Genomic DNA, 19,069 nt, shown 5'->3' on the forward strand with positions numbered 1-19,069 from the left:
AGGAAATTATCTTTGTAGTGTGACATCTTCCGTTGAAGGGGAGATGTGATCCAAGTCTATTTGATATATAGCTGCCAAAGATACTGTCGGAGCACTATGTTTCTCTCACTACGTGAGAGATGAACCTGGGGTGAGTTGGAGTCATACCGAAACGTGGCAAGCTCTCAAGATCAAGGCCACAAGCTCCGAGCCATGCTCTGACTTGGGTCTACCAAGCTGTGTCATATCCTGACTCTGCTATCTGAATGGCTGACTCAAATGCTCGTTGTGTGAGTCTGTCAACTGAGGCTCACTTTCTGGATAAAGCAGACCGTCTGAAAGAGTGTCATCCTGTGGCATTGTGTGCTTGCCTCGAGAGAAGCAGGAGATCATATATACATGTGGTCTCTCGATCCGTGCCCACTGGCTATCTATCAACCCGAGTGCCCACGCTACTGCTCCATACATCAGAGTTGGGGTGACTAATGCATCAAATAGCCACCCCTTCGTACGGGGCTCCTGGAAGCGTGCCTGATGACATCTTCGCTCTAACATGGCCAAAGCTGCATGTTTACGGGTGAGTCTATCAGTGGCACGTTGGAAACCTAAGCCATGGAGAAGGGGCCCTGTAGTGAAGGTGACTCTCCTATAGACATATGAGGTGACCACCTCGACTGTACCTCCTACTGTTGTAAATGTGGCTACTCGCCGAACTGACCTGGAGGTGTGGAAGATCATGACCTTGGTCTTCCCAAGATTCACTATCAATCCCTATGTGTATAAAACTCATCCAAGGCGCTCAAATGGCTCTATAGACCCTTTGGTGACTCTCAAATCAAAACAATGTCATCAGCATATAGCATAATGTGGACTAGAGTACCTACTAGGTCAACTCCTGTCCCTCCCACTCGTAAGATGTAGTCGGAGATTCGTCGATGTAGAATCCAAAGTGGATCGGAGAGATGGGGCATCCTTGCTTTGTAGTGCGCAAAGGAAACTGCACGTGTTAGCACTGCAAGGACTCATACGGCAAAGAGAGAGAGAGAGAGAGAGAGAGAGAGAGAGAGAGAGAGAGAGAGAGAGAGAGAAATGAAATGTTATATTAACGTCTTCCAAAGGCCAAAATGACCTATGAGACCAATCTGTTACAAAATGATGAATCTAATACCATGTCTGGGTACAAAAGAACTGATACTACTACTAGAATCCATCCTCACCTACACTTTGGATAGAGAGAGAGAGAGAGAGAGAGAGAGAGAAATGAAATGAAATGAAATGTTATATTAACGTCTTCAAAAAGGCCAGAGTGACCTATGAGACCAAACTGATACAAAAGTGGTAAATCTGTTACAATGTTTGAAAAGTGTTAAAGTGTGAAAATAAATGCGAAAAACTAAATACAAAGTATTAGATAGACTTCTTAGGAGCATTCTAGGTGTCTGGCTAGAATGCTTCTAATCCTTTGTTGTATTCTCCTTCGGTGAAGTGTGCTTCTGCATCTCGGTCGTGGTCGTCTCGATTTCCTAAGCTCAATCGCCTTGTCAATGAGAGTGCCGTTGGTATGAATGTGGGTACTCCTTTGTGCTCGCTGATGGCCTCTTGCTTCTCCTTCCATTCCTCCTTCTCTCGATCCGAAGAAATCTGTGATCTGCCTCTGAGGCTGTAGTGCTCTTTGTCTTCTCATTAGATTATCCCTGTGCCGATGTAGTTCCAGTAGGTACAAGCCTAAGCACCTTTGATCTTGGTATTGCATGACTCTATCTAGAGGTCCAAAGCCTTCTTTGAATAGGCAATGGAAACGCCCACATATCTCATAGTACACGGTGCAATGGCATATGTAGTGTAATTCTGTCTCCGGCTCCATTCCGCATAACTTGCAAATTCTGCTCTCAGGTGGGATTCCCCTAAATCTGCCAAATTCAATTTCCAGCTGGTGTGAGGATGTACGAATCTGACCAATAGCACATCTCAAACCATGAGACAGGTGGGTATCCATGTAGCTCGGGCGAATCACAAAACCATCTTCAGATAGCTGTAGAGAGTTTTCTTTGTAGTCGGCCATCTTCGTGCCCAATTCTTCTGTAGGGTCTACCCATGTCCTCTTAGTGTCTAACTGTATAAGATCCTGGCGGATGATTTTATTAATCTCCGTTCGTGTGATTGCCAGTGATGGAGCCTCAAGAGAGTATTGGAAGGGGGGTAATCTTTCCATACTAAACCCGTGTCTCTGAAACCACGAGGACAGTTGCGCATACCAGCATGATGTATCTCTTTTCATTGCTAATTGTCGAGGGGATTCGATAGCCAACCTAGTATATCGGCAATTATTTGTATCCCATAAACCATGTATAAAAGACACTGATCTGGTAAGAGCTTCAATTTCTATCGGAGAGGCAGCTAGTTCCGCTCAGGTAATCGCGTGTGGTACGGAGGCCTTGGCTCTAATCATTCGGGAAATCATAGATACCGAAGGTCTCTCCATTGACTTCCAATTATCCTGATCCACAGATGGTCCCCAAATCTGGACCCCATAAAGCATAGTCGAAGCCACCACAGTATCAAAGAGCCAGAGTTTTGTTAGTGGTTCCTGAAACTGCACCTGTGTACACATCCTCTCCAACCCTCCCAAGGCCGCAGAGGCTCTGGACAATCTAGCATCCGTTGCTTTCTTAAGAGTAAACTTCGGTCCTGTAAATACCACACCAAGGTATGTGTATGCATCTGTGTACTCTACTGTATCCTGGCCATATGCAAATGTAGGTGCCGATCTCCTAACCCACTGCGCTGTGGTGTTAAACACCATAACTTTGGTTTTACCCAAATTTACCGACAGTCCGCTGTCCTCCGCGAATTTATGTAATGCATCTAACTGCCTCTGCATTCCATCTGGTGATTCTGCTATCAATACAATATCATCTGCATATAACAACAAAGGGATCCATGACCGTGCAAGTTGAGCACCTCTGTCACCCTCTCCATCAATGTAATCTGATACCTCATCTATATACATACCAAATAAAGTAGGGGACAATGGGCATCCCTGCTTTACTCCAACGGTGGAATGAACAATGTCGAAATCCCCCTCTGGAGTATGTACATAACCAGTTACTGACCCGTATAAGGCCATGATCCCCCAGATAATCTCTTTGGGGACCCCTAACTCTTGCATTTTGCGCATCAATCTGGCCCTTGGTACTGTATCAAAAGCTTTCCGAAAATCCACAAAGCAACAATACATCCTTCTCCCGCTTGCTCTTCCTTCCTCAATAATGGCTCTGAGCGTAAGAATATGATCTAAAGTGGAATAACCCCTCCTGAATCCAGCTTGTCCTGTTGCCCTTATGCCCTCATTCTCTGCCCATCTACTCAACTTTAGTTCCAGAATGGATGCGTACAATCGAGTCAATGTGTGACCCACCATAATAGTACGGTAGTTCCCGGGTATCATAGGATCCCTTGACTTGAAAATAGGTATGATAGTAGATAATTTCCAAGATTCAGGTAATCCTTCAAACATGACCCGATTAAACAGACGAGCAAGGACTTCTGAAAGTAGATCCCTTGCATGGATCAGATGTTCTGCTACTAAACCCTCATGATCATATGCTCTTCTTGTCTTCATCTTATCAATGGCTTTTTCCACCATTTTCGTAGTAAAGAAAGTACTAGTAGTAGGGCATGGCTCTAGCGGATCTCGTAATGGAGGCTGTCCAGATACCGTATATAATGATGTTACATATTGACCCCAAATCTGAGGAGAGGTAATTGTCGGAGGCGATGAGTGCTCGTGAAATAAACGCCAGGCCTCATGTCAAGAAGAGCTGATATAAATCCTTCTCGAGTTTGGCTAAAAATGCCCTTTTCTTGCGACGTACTATACGCCGAAGAGCAATCTGAGACTGCTTATATGTGATGATCCCAAGTGTAAGCTCTTTCTGGACCTGGGTTCTCGTCTCTCTGCATTCCTCGTCGTACCGACTATTTTGAGGCATGTTCCCAAATCCTCTCTTCTGATCAAGTTGAGTATGTGGGTATGCCTCTTGTGCTGCTCCATGTAGTATCTCTGTTAGAGAAGTAATCTCCTCTACAGTATATACTGGCTCGGCTGCCCACATCCTATTATAGATCTTTTCCACATAGACTGAATCAGTCTCTGGCGTGAAAGTATATCTTGTGTGTCTTCTTCCTTCGTACTTGAGAGGCATTGTATTGGAAGGAGATTGATAAGGTCAAGAGAGCATGATCCACTGCAATCCCAACCGGTCTGGGTCCCACCTTAAAGTCCTCCATACTAGAAATAAAGCTTGGTGAAGTCATGACATAATCCACTGTACTAGCCCCATGCCTGTGCGGGAAGCATGTGAATCCCCTAGATAAAGGGAAATTCTCTAGACCATTAAGTATGGCCAAACCATGTGTAGTTGCCATTTCCATGAGATGTCTCCCATATTCAGTGTGTTCTTTATCCTGTGAGTTTCTAGTAACTTCTCTGAGCATTTCCTCAGAAGTATCATAGAATACTGCTTGAGAGTTGGCCGTTCTGGCATTAAAGTCTCCTAAGAGAACGATGTCTCCATCTCTAGAGAACTCCCATATGTCATTATTCAATATGGAGAAAGGAGACTCTCCTTTAGGTGAGTAGTAGACTGATGTACTTGGAGGGAAGTAGCATATAGCGATATATAGAAATCTACCTGTCTCGGCTCTCATTCTCACCCACATATACCTTGCTTGTTCATCTTTCCTGATAATCTGTAATAGTGGTTTCAGCTCCTCTTTAAATAAGACTGCTACTCCTCCTGAACCCCGGCTACCTCGCAAAGATCTCTTGTCTGGTCGACCAGCTGTTTCCCATAACACATGTGGCATAAGCTGTCCCGGTATCTGGTGTGTCTCTGAGTAGAAAACTGTCTCTATCCCTAAAACTGTCTTCAAAGGCACCTACATCTAGCCTATATGATCCATTACAATTCCACGCCGCTATCCGGAGCGTCGCCCCATAGGTCTCGCATCGTCATGATGAGCGCTTTTCCAGAACCATTACTTTCCCTCCTCTATAAAAGGCGATTTTTCCCTTTTCTCTTGCTGCCCTGATCTCTGGCATCAACTCTTGCATGTGTGCCACTTGTTCCAATGTAAGGTCATCTCCCACGAAAATACCGGTTTTCTTAAGAGTTGGCCTCTTCTTTAGAAATTCTTTCCTTATTTCTATATTCGGGAAGCGGAGAATAAGTGCCCTATCCTTTACGTTTCCCTTCTCGTCGATTCCTTTCTTGCCTACTCTCCATGCACTTGTGTGATTAGGCTCTGTGATACCCATGTGTTGTAGCAATTCCCTCGCTTCTTCATCTACATTCTTTTTGTCTTTTTGACTCCATATAGAGTGCACAGAGATAATGTGTACCATATTCAATGGTAGACAAAGAATTAAACAATGTATTTTATATGTTAGGGTACTATATGGGTGTGTCCACACCCTGTATGAGTTTATACATGAGATACAAGACCTTTACACCCAACAACCTCCCACTGAAAGGCCTGTAATGGTACCTTTAAGCTAACGAACTCCCACTAATCGTATGCAATGCTCATGTTGAGCCTTTGCAAAGACTTTTAGCGAGAACATCTACAAGGTTAGCTTGGGTTTTGATCTTAGTCAGGGTGACAAAACCATCGTCCAAGACCTATCGTATGAAATGGTACCGAACATATGTGTTTGATACGTGCATGGAACATGGCATTCTTAAATAGGCATAATGCACTCTCGCTGTCACAACCAAGAATCGGAGCACGTGCAACCAGACCGAAATCCCTAACAAGACGACAAAGCCAAACAGCTTCTTTAGAGGCCTATGTGGGTGAAATATATTCAACCTCTCTAGTACTCACTGCCACAATTTTCTGGAGTTTGGAACACGAAGAGTGTCACGTGACACATCCAACCCTATGTGTCCGTGGAAAAGCTACAGCATGATCAAGGTTCAGTTCAGTCCAATCAGTCTAGATTAGAAGTGATCTGGCACTTTTGTGAGTCTATTCGTAGACCGTGCATGCCTAGTCACTTAGTGTAGATGCATATCTCGTTGACGGTTGCACACAACATGATCATCAATATTCCCATCAAAATCCATCAGATTCCATCAGGGGAATTTTCCAGTGCATTTAGCCTATTTTACCTAGTTTTGACATTTTTCACTTATTATTTTTAAGTGACTTTTGTTGGAAAGTAGGTAGGGCAATTTTGCTAAGTTTGTATATAAGCAAACTAGAGCTAGCACTATTTGGCAGAAAAGGCAACAGGAGCCAAGCTCAGCAAGCAACTTCTCAACAAGACCTTGGCGGTTTCCTCCACCAAGCAAGAAGAAGCAACATCCCCTAGCGTTTCCTTCATCCACAACAAGCTAGCGTTTTTTGCATCAGCAGATCCTCACCGCAAGTAAGCCCAAGCCTGGCATTTTTGCATCAGCATCCATGCCACAAGAACCCCCCATCAGCTAGTGTTTTCTGAAAACCCTTCCTAGCGTTTTTGGAACACATCAGCCTAGCGTTTTTGCATGTCCCAGCGATTGCAGATTTGCAACAATAGAAGACCTTTCAAGTTCAGCCATAAGAAGTAGCAGATTCAGCCCAGAAAGACCATCAGTTTTCAGCCTTTAAGAACCTCAGTTTTTCAGACATAGCCTAGACTTGCATCAGTCCCATGCATTCAATTTGTACCCGATTGTGCAATCATAAGTAGACCACTCTCGCCGACGAGAGTGGGGCCTTCGGAGGAGGTTTTTACGTCTCTGGTGTCGTATCTCTCTTCTCTCTCTATCTCTAAGTCTCATACACTTGCACGCACAGTTTCCATTCACTTTGTTTGTGATCATAGCATTCTCTCATTAAGAACGGAAGGCTCTCCCTTCCATAAGAACAAAAGGAACCTTGAGCACAGTTTGGAGCACTCATCTTGAGCAAAGCGCAAACATTCATTCCGCAGCACCTAACAGTGGTATCAAAGCTTTGGCAGTGTTCTGTATCACTCAAGGAAAGAACCATAAGAATCACAAGAATTTTGTTTGCTTGTTGTGATCGCACGAACCCAAGTTCACTTGGGCGTGTCGATTCCTCATCGTATTTTTGAAGAGTGACAGGAATCCCAGGAAAGAAGGGCTTGTCCAGTCTCCCTTGTGTCTCTTTTCACTCATTGAGAGCGGACCGTGCACTTAGCGGCCGGCCAATCAACGTGAGGTGGGAAAAAGCAACCTTGGTGTGAGCGCAAGGCCGCCAAGGGGTGCGCCCGCGGAAAAGAGAAGAACTCGGGTGAAGAGAAGATCCTTCTCGAGCACAAATTACAAGCGAAAGAAGAACCTCAAGACACTCAAGAACCAAGAACCCAAGTTCCTTGTGAACTTAAGAACCCAAGACAACAAGAACCCTCAAGAACCCACGACTTCAAAATGGTCATCACTCGAAGCGGAATGGATACTTCGCTTGGAGGTGATGAGCATGAGAGAGGCGAAGAAGAATTTTTCCCACCAGGAGGTTTTTCCAACCCTCCCCCTTCCCCATCTACGTCAAGGATTGCGCTAACTCTTATGGAGGAGTTGGACCAAGAAAGAGAAGCAGAAAGAAAGGCCTACGAAGAAGAAATGGCAGCCATAGAACGTAAGTACAACTTGGAAGAAAAAGAAAGTCAAGCCAAATTTGATCGCGAGACCAAAGCAAGAATGCAAGAGATGTTGCGACTCTTTTCTCAAGTTCAGGCACATATGCAAGAGATTCGGGAAAAGGAGACTCTCTCAATCTCTTCTTCTCCAAAGCATGACACACAAGATTTGCATGATTATGAGAAGCATGATGAATTGAATGATAATGATGAGCATGATGATTTGAATGACGAGCATGATGATTTGGATGACAAAGATAAGCATGATGATATCAATGATATTGCTAAGCATGATGATTTGGATGCCAATGACAAGCATGATGAATTGCATGATCAAGATGTGATTTCTCACAAGCATGATGATTTGCATGAAGATGATGTGATTGTTCACAAGGATGATGACTTAGTGGATGCTTTTTCTAGCGAAGCTAACCTCGTTGTAGATTCGATCAATCACGAAGAACCGATCTTGGCTTTCGAGTCGAGGTCCAAAAAACCCCCACACGACGATTCGATCATTCAAAAAGAACCGATCTTGGCTCTCGAGCCTAGGTCCCAAGAACCCTCACAGGAAGTATTATGTGTTCACATGATTGATACGCACGCATTGTACGAGTGTTTCATTCGTGATCGTTTCCTATATTTTAGTCAACGTCTTTATGTGATCCTTTTTCCTAGGCATGACATATTGTACGTTGAGCATGTTTCACTCATGAATGAGCACGAATGTATGCGGACGTTTCATAAAAAGCTAAAAAGTATGTATGTAAGGAAGTCATATTCCATGTCTCTTCCTTGGAATGACACATTTGTAGAAAGAGCACATGACAGGATGAGCACCAAGCATGGGCATTTCCGTTGTGAATTGCCACAGTTGATTGCTCTAGATCATAAGAGAAAGATTCGATCTCATTGTTTGCGTGTGTGTGGTGAAGAGTTTGACACTCCGTCTATTGGTTCATCTACATTGCATGCACAGTCTTTTAGGAAGACAAGATTTTTTCCACTCCCTTTACCTGGAATAGGTATGTTCATGAATTTGTGTTGGAAATGGTTCCAGGAATTTTCAGCCATGGAGATTCTTGAAGAAGAAAGAAGCATGACTCTCGACAAAGTTGAAGCATCAAAGGAGCTACAAAAGACTTTGCGTCGCTTTCGGCGCGGCCCAAAGAATCAAGCGTTGCAGACCTTTATGAAGTTCAAGTACCGCACGACCCACACATCAGAGTGGGCCGGCGAAGAGTCCCTTCCAGGATTCCAGATATTGTTGGCGATCTCCCTCGACGCCATACAGTTCGGTACCAGTACCTCACTTTGAAAAGGAGGGGATGTCACGTGACACATCCAACCCTATGTGTCGTGGACAAGCTACAACATGATCAAGGTTCAGTTCAGTCCAGTCAGTCTAGATTAGAAGTGATCTGGCACTTTTGTGAGTCTATTCGTAGACCGTGCATGCCTAGTCACTTAGTGTAGATGCATATCTCGTTGACAGTTGCACACAACATGATCATCAATATTCCCATCAAAATCCATCAGATTCCATCAGGGGAATTTTCCAGTGCATTTAGCCTATTTTACCTAGTTTTGACATTTTTCACTTATTATTTTTAAGTGACTTTTGTTGGAAAGTAGGTAGGGCAATTTTGCTAAGTTTGTATATAAGCAAACTAGAGCTAGCACTATTTGGCAGAAGAGGCAACAAGAGCCAAGCTCAGCAAGCAACTTCTCAACAAGACATTGGCGGTTTCCTCCACCAAGCAAGAAGAAGCAACATCCCCTAGCGTTTCCTTCATCCACAACAAGCTAGCGTTTTTTGCATCAGCAGATCCTCACCGCAAGTAAGCCCAAGCCTGGCGTTTTTGCATCAACATCCATTGCCACAGGAACCCCCTATCAGCTAGCGTTTTCTGAAAACCCTTCCTAGCGTTTTTGGAACACATCAGCCTAGCATTTTTGCATGTCCCAGCGATTGCAGATTTGCAACAATAGAAGACCTTTCAAGTTTAGCCATAAGAAGTAGCAGATTCGGCCCGGAAAGACCATCAGTTTTCAGCCTTTAAGAACCTCAGTTTTCAACCCTAAACCTCTAGAATTTCAGCGACAAAGACCCACAAAAACAGCCCCCAAATCAGCGTTTTTGGACTTGTAACAGATTTCAGCCCATAGCGTTTTTGAACAGCAGATAAAGGATTGCGGATTTCAACCCTTAGGACAGTGTCGTCGTCCCCGTCGTCATCGCCGGCAGCCCCAAACTTGCATCAGTCCCATGCATTCAGTTTGTACCCGATTGTGCAATCATAAGTAGACCACTCTCGCCGACGAGAGTGGGGCCTTCGGAGGAGGGTTTTACAACGTCTCTAGTGTCGTATCTCTCTTCTCTCTCTATCTCTCAGTCTCATACACTTGCATGCACAGTGTCCATTCACTTTGTTTGTGATCATAGCATTCTCTCATTAAGAACGGAAGGCTCTCCCTTCCATAAGAACAGAAGGAACCTTGAGCACAGTTCGGAGCACTCATCTTGAGCAAAGCGCAAACATTCATTCCACTGCACCTAACAAAGAGATAGCCTCACAAGCTAAAGTAAAGGCATAACCACGGGTGGATTTCCTAGTGTCAAGATCTCCTGCCATATCAGAATCACAAAAACCCTGCAATTCTAGAGTACCATGTCCATAGCATATACATTTCTCTTGTGTACCTTTTAAGTACTGAGAGATGCATTTCACTCCTTCCCAATGTGGCTTGCCAAGATTAGACATAAACCTTCTGACAACTCCCATTGCATGAGAATTGTCAAGCCGTGTGGAAACCATGGTAGACATCAAAGTTCCGCAAGCTGATGCATAAGCTATACCCTTCATAGCATGAGCAGCTACGTCCTCTTTTGGACAATCAGCTTTGCTAAGCTTTGTATGTGGCGGTAAAGGCACACCAAGAGGCTTAGCATCAACCATATTAAACCTGCAATCAACATCATCCACATATAAGACTAGCACAATAAGGCTTCCATCATAAGCCTTTTTCATGTACAAGCAATGATCATAGCGTTTAAATCCATGGTTGAGCGTAAAGGTGTCAAACTATTTGTACCACTGTCTTGGCTTGTTTGAGCCCATATAAGCTGTGTTTTAGTTTTCATACCAAATGCTCTTTTCCTGGGATGACAAAACCTTATGGATCTTCCATGTACAGCTCCTCATCCAAGTCACCACGAAGAAAAGCAATCTTTACATCCATTTGATCCAACTCCAAATCAAAGAGTTCAGTGAGAGCAAACAATACACGAAGAGTAGTCATCTTCACCACCGGTGAAAAGACTTCTTGAAAGTCTATGCCTTCCTTCTCTGTATAACCCTTAGCAACCAACTGTGCTTTATAAATGGACTTTCCATCAACACATTTCACTTTGTCAACCCATTGTAGCAGGCTACAGTGTCACTTTCACAAGACACAGTTAGGACAGTTGGTCTAGGCTGGTTCACACTGGACGGACATTGGACGGACCCTTTGGGTTGGGGAGTGGCACGTGGCAGGGTACCGACGGTTGTCTAGTGGACCTCGTGGCCAGGTCACCACATGGATGACATTTATGAGCCATTGGTGGCTCTTTATGGTGGTACATATGAGTAGTAGCGGTTGGTGATGTTATCATCTTCTTCACCTTTGGTCCAGCATCGTCCTCGAGAGAGTGAGTCTATACACAGAGCAAGTCTTCACCATCCTTGCACATCTGAGCCTCGACACCCCCATTGTACCTGTGAGTCGTGGGCTGGAGCTGAGTGTGCTGCCACGCCAGAGTCTGTATCAGTCTTTGAGATAGTCGAGCCATATGTTCTGGTCTGTTGTTGTGTCTTTGTGAGCTCTGTGACGTCTATTGTTTCCTTTCTGTTCAGTCTATTTGAGTGAGATTGTCACGCACATTCACTGAGGACCACCCACTGTAGAGAGCATGACACATTATCCACGCTACAAGTGCTCTCATTTTGGCCATCACGGTGGGACCTCAACAGAAATCTCACTCTGTGAGGTGCAAATCTTGAAGCTAGTTGGGTCTATCTAGCTTCGCCTGCCTTGCCTAGCTTCACCGACCTTGCCTTGCACTGTTCTCCTCTCGCCTGGTCCAACTGGTCTAGTCCTCTCTCGCCCTGGTCCAACCTGCCCTCGTCTCTGGTTTAGACCTCCTCGACCCTGGTCTAGTCCTCCTCGTCCCTGGTTCAGCTTGGTCTAGTCTCTTGCCTCGTCTAGACCCTGGTCTAGTTCTCCTCGTCCCTGGTCCAGCCCGGTCTAGTCACCTGCCTTGGTCTTGTAGAGTCTAGACCAATCTTCAGCCAGTTCAAGGTTTTCTTGCCCAAAGCTTGGTTGGTTTGGTGGTCGTTGCATGAGTCATACAAGGCGGTCAGTCGAGCGTCAAAGCGCACTCCTAAGTCCTTTGAAGTACTACAACAAAAGACGACCCTTGGAACCTGTTAGAAGTCCATCAACCTCATCACCCATACCTCCACATACGGCATCACCCATTCCTCCCTCCGGTTCCACATCTTCCAGATCACCTTCTCCAGTGAAGCTCTCTCCTATTCTGCTACAGCAGGCTACTGAGCAACAGGCTCAAGGGGCCGTGGAGCCATTGGCTAGCGTTTTGGCTAAGGTAAACATCAAGTTCCCTACATTCAAAGGTCTCTCTTCAGAAGATGTTGACGACCATGCAAGGAGGTTTGTATCTCTTTGTAGGGGTCGTGGTCTTAACAGGGAAGATGCTTATTTGGTACTCTTTCCATCCACCTTGGATGGCTTAGCAGACAAATGGTACAGCCAGTTTGCAGAGAACCATTTTGCAACCTGGGCAGTCTTAAGGCAACAATTCTGTGCAGCTTTCAGGCCCAGTGACTACCAGGAGAAGGTGTTGGATGAGTTAGCCAACATGGTGCTCCAACCAGAGGAGACTTTTGCAGAACTTATGACGAAAACCAAGTCTCTGGTTGCCAAGCTTCCCCAGCAACTAGGTGAATTTATGGTTAAGAAGTGGGTAGAGAAGGCGCTTCCCAAAAGTTCTCAGCAAAAACTACGAGAGAGTCTCCGACCCAACGCCACTCTGGAGGAGTTCATCGCAGCTGCTATGAGGATAGAGGGGGCTAGGAAGCTGTTCACCAACCCCCCTCACATAGAGACCCCCTCTATGTTTTTGGAAAGTCTTTCTGATCCTTTAACTTCTTTACGCAGGGAACTGGAAGCCCTAAAGTTCCAGCGAGCTCTTCAAGAGGAGAGGTCCTTCTCTCTTAGACAAGAGAAGCCTCCACATCATGAGGCATTGGAACAAATTAAACGCGAGCTAGAAGAGCTCAAGTGTCAGCAAGAGACTAAGGCTACGGTTTGGTGTAGCTCATGCCGCTCTCCAGGGCACCCTCCACAAGAATGCCCCCTTCGGGTTTACTGCCACTTCTGTGAAAAATCTGGACATGAGGATAAGGATTTGTTACTACCTCAAGGGATTGCGACAAATACAGCAAAGTCTTGGTCCTTCTCTTCAGCAAGGGCCAGCACCTGCATCCAACATGGTTTCTCCCTGTGGCCATCCACACCATATGCCACCTTTGCTGATAGCCCCTCCTATGCAAGGTATGCAGAGCACTTTTCCCTCTTAGAGCTTTTATCATACCCATGCCCTCTCACCACCTCACAGCTTCTATGCCTCCACCTCCAACTCCATGGAGCAAGGACCACCACGTCCTTCGACTCGTCCAGTGAATCGGCCCATTTTGTGCTACAGATGCGGGGAATATGGTCATTACCAAAGCAAATGCCCTCTGCCCGAAGGGTCCCCTCCCTGCCGTCATTGCCCTAATATTAAGGATCACTACAGTAAGGATTGCCCTAAAATTCGTGCATCTAAGGCTTCGAACCCAAGTCAAAGCCAGACTGAGTTTGCCTTTCCCAAGCTCAATTTGATAGCAGTTAGCACTATTTCTCAGCCGCCCCCTTCTAGCCACGTGGTTACCCCTCAAAATAAGCCGCCGCAGTTGGCAGAGGAGCCATCGGGCGTCTTCACCCGGGCCCAGAGAGCCACTCTCGGTCTTAGCATTCCATCAAGTTCAACTCCCCCACACATTCTCACACCAATGGATACCCTGCCTACAGCTGTTAACAAGCCATCCCCCAGTGCCATGAAAGAATCCAAATCTTTGCTCTCCGATATTGATGAAGCTTTCTTGGAAGCAGTTTCCGATCTGCAGAAGATCAAGATACCAGAACAACAAGTAGAAAAAGAGAAGCTTACAACAGAGACAGTCTTGAAGAACACTTTCCAAGAAGTGTCCCTTTATGACATGTTGCGGCTAGATGCAAATTTTAGAGGTGACACCCTTGCTGTTATTCAGTCACTTTATCCTGGAGCAGGTCCTAGTGGCGGGCACCTCCCAATCGACCATCAGAGTCCTATATGATATCTAATCCCGCTGCTCCACTCACTGATTATAGAAGCCCTCGCCTGACAGTGTCCGTTTTGGGTCAACAATTCTCAGGAGTGATAATGGATGGTGGATCTGGCATCAACCTGATGCCCGAGTCACTATGTTAGCTCTAGGTCTACAACCTACTCGCCCTGCTCCCTTCACAGTTACATTGGCCGACCAGCGAACAGTCTACCCAATGGGCATAGTGGACAATGTGCCTCTGCAGGTACAAGACTTTACTTTTAACTTGGATTTTGTTGTGGTTCGTCTTCCCCAGGTTGAGGGCGGATTTCCTTTGCTCATTGGAAGACCATGGCTACGACACACTAAAGCACTTCATGATTGGGGAAACGACGCAATGTGGATACATATTTCTGGCTCCTTGATGCAACCCATTCTCTTAGAAGGTGGTATGGATCCCGTGGTGCAGCAAGTTTCTTTGTCAATGGAAACCAAACCTGAACAAGAACAGCCTACTACACCTGAAGGGTCAGATGAAGATCTGTTGGAGTGGTTAGAGGCTACCAAATCTATGCCTTGTTATGGAGTCTCTATTCACTCTTTGCATGAAGGTACACCCTCTTCTAATGTTTCCTCAGTAACTAAACCCAATGAGCCACCTGAGCCTATGAAGAAGCATAGAAGCAGTAAGAAATCTCGACCACAGGAGTTCACCACCCTTCGAACATCAACCTCAAGGATGTCTGCTGCTACGACCAGAACGAAGCTCTGCTCTGGGTCTGGCGAACTCCCTTCACAGAGCCTGGCCTGCTTGACGAATTCCTTACTATTGATAATTATCTTGCTAATGATAGTTCGTTCTGTCCTTGGCCCTTACCCAGATGGACAGATGCCGAGTAACAAGACTGTTGGTGGCGGTGATGATGCCTTTAACACCTTCTTCAGTGAGACGAGACGGGATTAAGAAAGCATGTTCCTCGAGCTGTGTTTGTTGATTTAGAGCCCACTGTGATTGATGAACCAACCTGGTTACTTACCCTAGAATTCACTTCATGCTTTCATCATATGCCCCAGTGATTTTGGCAGCTAAGGCCTATCATAAGCAGTTGTCCGTTGCAGAGATAACCAACAGCGCATTTGAGCCATCGTCAATGATGGCAAATGTGATCCTCGTCATGGTAAATACATGGCATGCTGCCTCATGTATAGAGGCCCCTACCAGGTCATTTTCTTCTCACTATAGTTATGGAGGATAAAGATGCGTTGGATCCAAACCGAGCATATCTCTTTGCTAAGGAGCCTCAGTCTGTTTTGCCGATTGGGATTCTTGGACTATGCAATCATATTGGGTTCTTGCCTATTCAAAGGCTTAAGGCGTTGCAAGCAGGACAGTGTTTTACTCCACTTTTGAGGCATGTAAGGTCATGGTTGGGCCTAGCACCTGCTTCAAGAAATGTACGGATGCAACACCTAGTAGTTTTCTTTCACAGTTTTCAGTATTCCTCTCACCGAGACGGTGAGCGGTCTTGTGGCGGGCAACCTGTAGCAGGCTACAGTGTCACTTTCACAGGACACAGTTAGGACAGTTGGTCTAGGCTAGTTCACACTGGACGGACATTGGACGGACCCTCTGGGTTGGGGAGTGACACGTGGCAAGGTACCGACGATGGTCTAGTGGACCTCGTGGCCAGGTCACCACATGGCTAACATTTATGAGCCGTTGGTGGCTCTTTATGGTGGTACATATGAGTAGTAGCGGTTGGTGATGTTATCATCTTCTTCACCTTTGGTCCAGCATCGTCCTCGAGAGAGTGAGTCTATACATAGAGCAAGTCTTCACCATCCCTGCACATCTGAGCCTCGACACCCCCATTGTACCTGTGAGTCGTGGGCTGGAGTTGAGTGTGCTGCCACGCCAAAGTCTGTATCAGTCTTTGAGATAGTCGAGTCATATGTTCTGGTCTACTGTTGTGTCTTTGTGAGCTCTGTGACGTCTATTGTTTCCTTTCTGTTCAGTCTATTTGAGTGAGATTGAGGACCACCCACTGTAGAGAGCACGACACATTATCCGCGCTACACCCATTTGTTAGGAATAACTTTCCTACCCTTAGGCAAAGGTACAAGCTGCCATGTGTCATTTGCATACACAGAAATCATCTCGTTCTCACATGATTGTGCCTCTTTAAGTGTTAAGAGGTTCATTTTCATCGATCAACAAAATACAATCCAAAGATGGTTGAAACCTATAGGCTGCCTTCTAACACATGTAGACCTTACCCAATGATCCGTATTTTGAGGCAATGGGCCTACATCCTCAAAAACATACACACCATTATTAGGTGATTGATTTTCAGCGTTTCCTTGCTGATGTAATCTGTTTTCATTATGCTCTTCTTCTTGTCCTATCCCATCCTGTCCATTATCTCCTGGCAGTAGCACAAAGGGTAGCTCTTCATTTTCAGCACCAATAGAAACAAAATCTACAACTAATGGCAACTTAATGGCTGGTTGTTCATGCTAAAATTTGACCTTCTTTTTATCAAGATCACTCTGTGTAGCATTGTTCAGCAACTTTCCCTCATTAAACACTACATCTCGATTGCATACTATTTTTTCTATTCTGCGGTAACCAAATTCTATAACCCATCTCTCCCTCATCTCCATATCCATGAGGATGCTCTTGGTGAATTTCATATCAAGTTTGGTCCTCAGTTCTACGGGTAGTACATGCACAAAAGCATCACAACCAAAGACACGCAAATGGTCGTATGAAGCGGGTTTGCCAAACCAAACCTCTTTAGGGATGTCATTCTTCAATGCACGATTTGGAGAGCAATTGCATACATGAACTGCAGTTTTAATAGCCTCCCCCCAAAACTCATGTGGGAATTTAGATGTGGAGTCTGGACAGCATGCATCTGACTCTCTCATAAAGAGTGCAATCATATCGTTCAGCCATGCCATGGCTCACGATGCTTGTGAACTCCCACAGGAGCATTTTCATATTTCAGCCCATTGACTTCGACATAGTCATCGACATTGCCATTGTCGTCGTTGTCGACAAGGGATGCCAAAAGCAAAGCCCCGAAAGCTGAAAATCAAAAGCCCAAAGGCTTCCTGCTTTCCACAAGCTCTCTCTTGAGCCAATAGAAAAATAAAGCAAGATCTCTCTCTCTCTCTCTCTCTCTCTCTCTCTCTCTCTCTCTCTCTCTCTCTCTCTCTCAATAAAATAAAGCAAAAGGCTTTCTCTCTCTCCCATCCTTTGCGTAGGAAAACAGCAAAAAGCAATGCCAAAATCTGCCAGCTTTGCGTGGAATAAAGCATCGCTCAAAAGCTGCCAGTGCTGCCACGTCAGCTCCGCAATCTGCGCCGCGATTCGCGGGCTGCCACGTCAACAGTTTCCAGGGCTTTCTTGCTGGACTGTCCATGCCAAAAAGAGTGTGTGTGTGTGTGTATTGGATAGCCGCCACGTCACCAGTTTGTAACATACCCCCCTCTTGAAAGCATTGTAATCGCCCTCGATTACGCCTGCAAAACAGACACAAGCCATAAACTGTCTAAGCAAACACTAACTGTTAGTACCCACGCACTAGGAACACACATCTAGCACGTGTACCAATCGACAGTCACATCACATGACATCACAAGACATCACATGACATTCAACATTCATTCGGATCTTAGAACATGATTTATTGGCAATACAGTTAGCAATCGCATCTAGATCCAATTGGGACCTCATAGATGTCCGATTGACTAACCCCTATTGCAACCATGTCTATTCGAGATCATTTAAACCAAAATGCTGCAATCATTTTGTCTATCAGTTCATGCACTTAAAAAGAAGTCAAGAACAAATCAGTTTCATATTCCAGAATTCCATTTCATAAAGTCATACAACAAAATACTATCAGCTCTCAGTATCCCTCAAGCTCAAAGAGACATCAGTGACTCTAGTACTCTAAAAATCAAGGCATCTATTGACGAAGGAGTGAAGTAACTCCCCTCTTGTGCATCCCACTGCACCAGATCTGCGGCCAAGCTGAATTCTGGGTTCCATTCGGAATAAACTATGCTAAACCAAAAGCTTCAGGGTAAAGGTTCACAATTTGAGAAGTATCTGCTAGGTCCTCCTCCTCCATCCACTTCGCATCCAACGCACGATAGTTCTTGAATTTAACCAAGAACCGCCTTCTTACTTTACCCTTATTCTTTGTGTCCTTATGTACCAAAATCTGTTCAGGAACAAGGATCTCCTCGTTTTCTTCCACTTCGGGTTGCTCATCGGGCTCCCCATCTTCAGGCACATCACCTTTGAAAGGTTTCAATAGACTCACATGAAATGCATTGTGAATCCTCCAAGTGTTAGGCAGTTTCAGTCGGAAGGAGACATCATTGATCTTTTCAGAGATCTGGAAAGGTCCGTAGTATCTCATATTAAGCTTTGGAAAAAGCCTCTCCTTTCCCTTCTTCTTTCTCAAGCGTGCCTTCTCAAAACGTAAGAGCATCCAATCATCGACAACTAGACGCAAAGTACCTTTGTGCGAGCAGCAAAAGTCTCAGCATGAATATTCTTGGAAAAGTTACAATTCTAAGCAACCAACTTCTTATCAAAACTATCAGCAACAGAAGCAGCAATATGAAGCTTCCAACGGATCATCAGCAATATCAAGATGGGCTTACTTAGTGGCACATATATCCGACCCTAGTCAAGTACTAGGTCGTGAATGCCGCGACGATACACAAGTTCTCCCTCGCGAGCCATGACCTACATTTAAGTCTTTCTTGTCTGATGGTGATAAAGTCGAAGATTTATTGATCCTTTCCTTGTGCAAGAGGATCCTTCAGAGGTCTAAGAGGCGACAACTCCCTCAACCTTCCCCTTCTCAATTTGAAGCCTTAATACCCGATGAGAAAGCTGAAGATTCAAAAGATTTCGGTTATTGTGTGACAACGGACAAGCACATAAACCCTTCTATGGCCGTGATCCAGGCAAAAAAAGTCACCTCATCACTACCCTTGCAGA

General features: G+C 45.2%; 1 protein-coding gene across 1 annotated transcript in view; it reads right to left on the minus strand.

Annotated features, from left to right (window-relative positions):
* Positions 1-19,069, minus strand: part of LOC147418260 (uncharacterized) — a 46,455-nt gene that overhangs the window by 11,328 nt on the left and 16,058 nt on the right. The gene's annotated exons all lie outside the window — the stretch shown is intronic.

This window comes from Adiantum capillus-veneris, chromosome 30, assembly GCF_014529385.1.
Source record: "Adiantum capillus-veneris isolate H3 chromosome 30, ASM1452938v2, whole genome shotgun sequence".
Taxonomy (NCBI): domain Eukaryota; kingdom Viridiplantae; phylum Streptophyta; class Polypodiopsida; order Polypodiales; family Pteridaceae; genus Adiantum; species Adiantum capillus-veneris.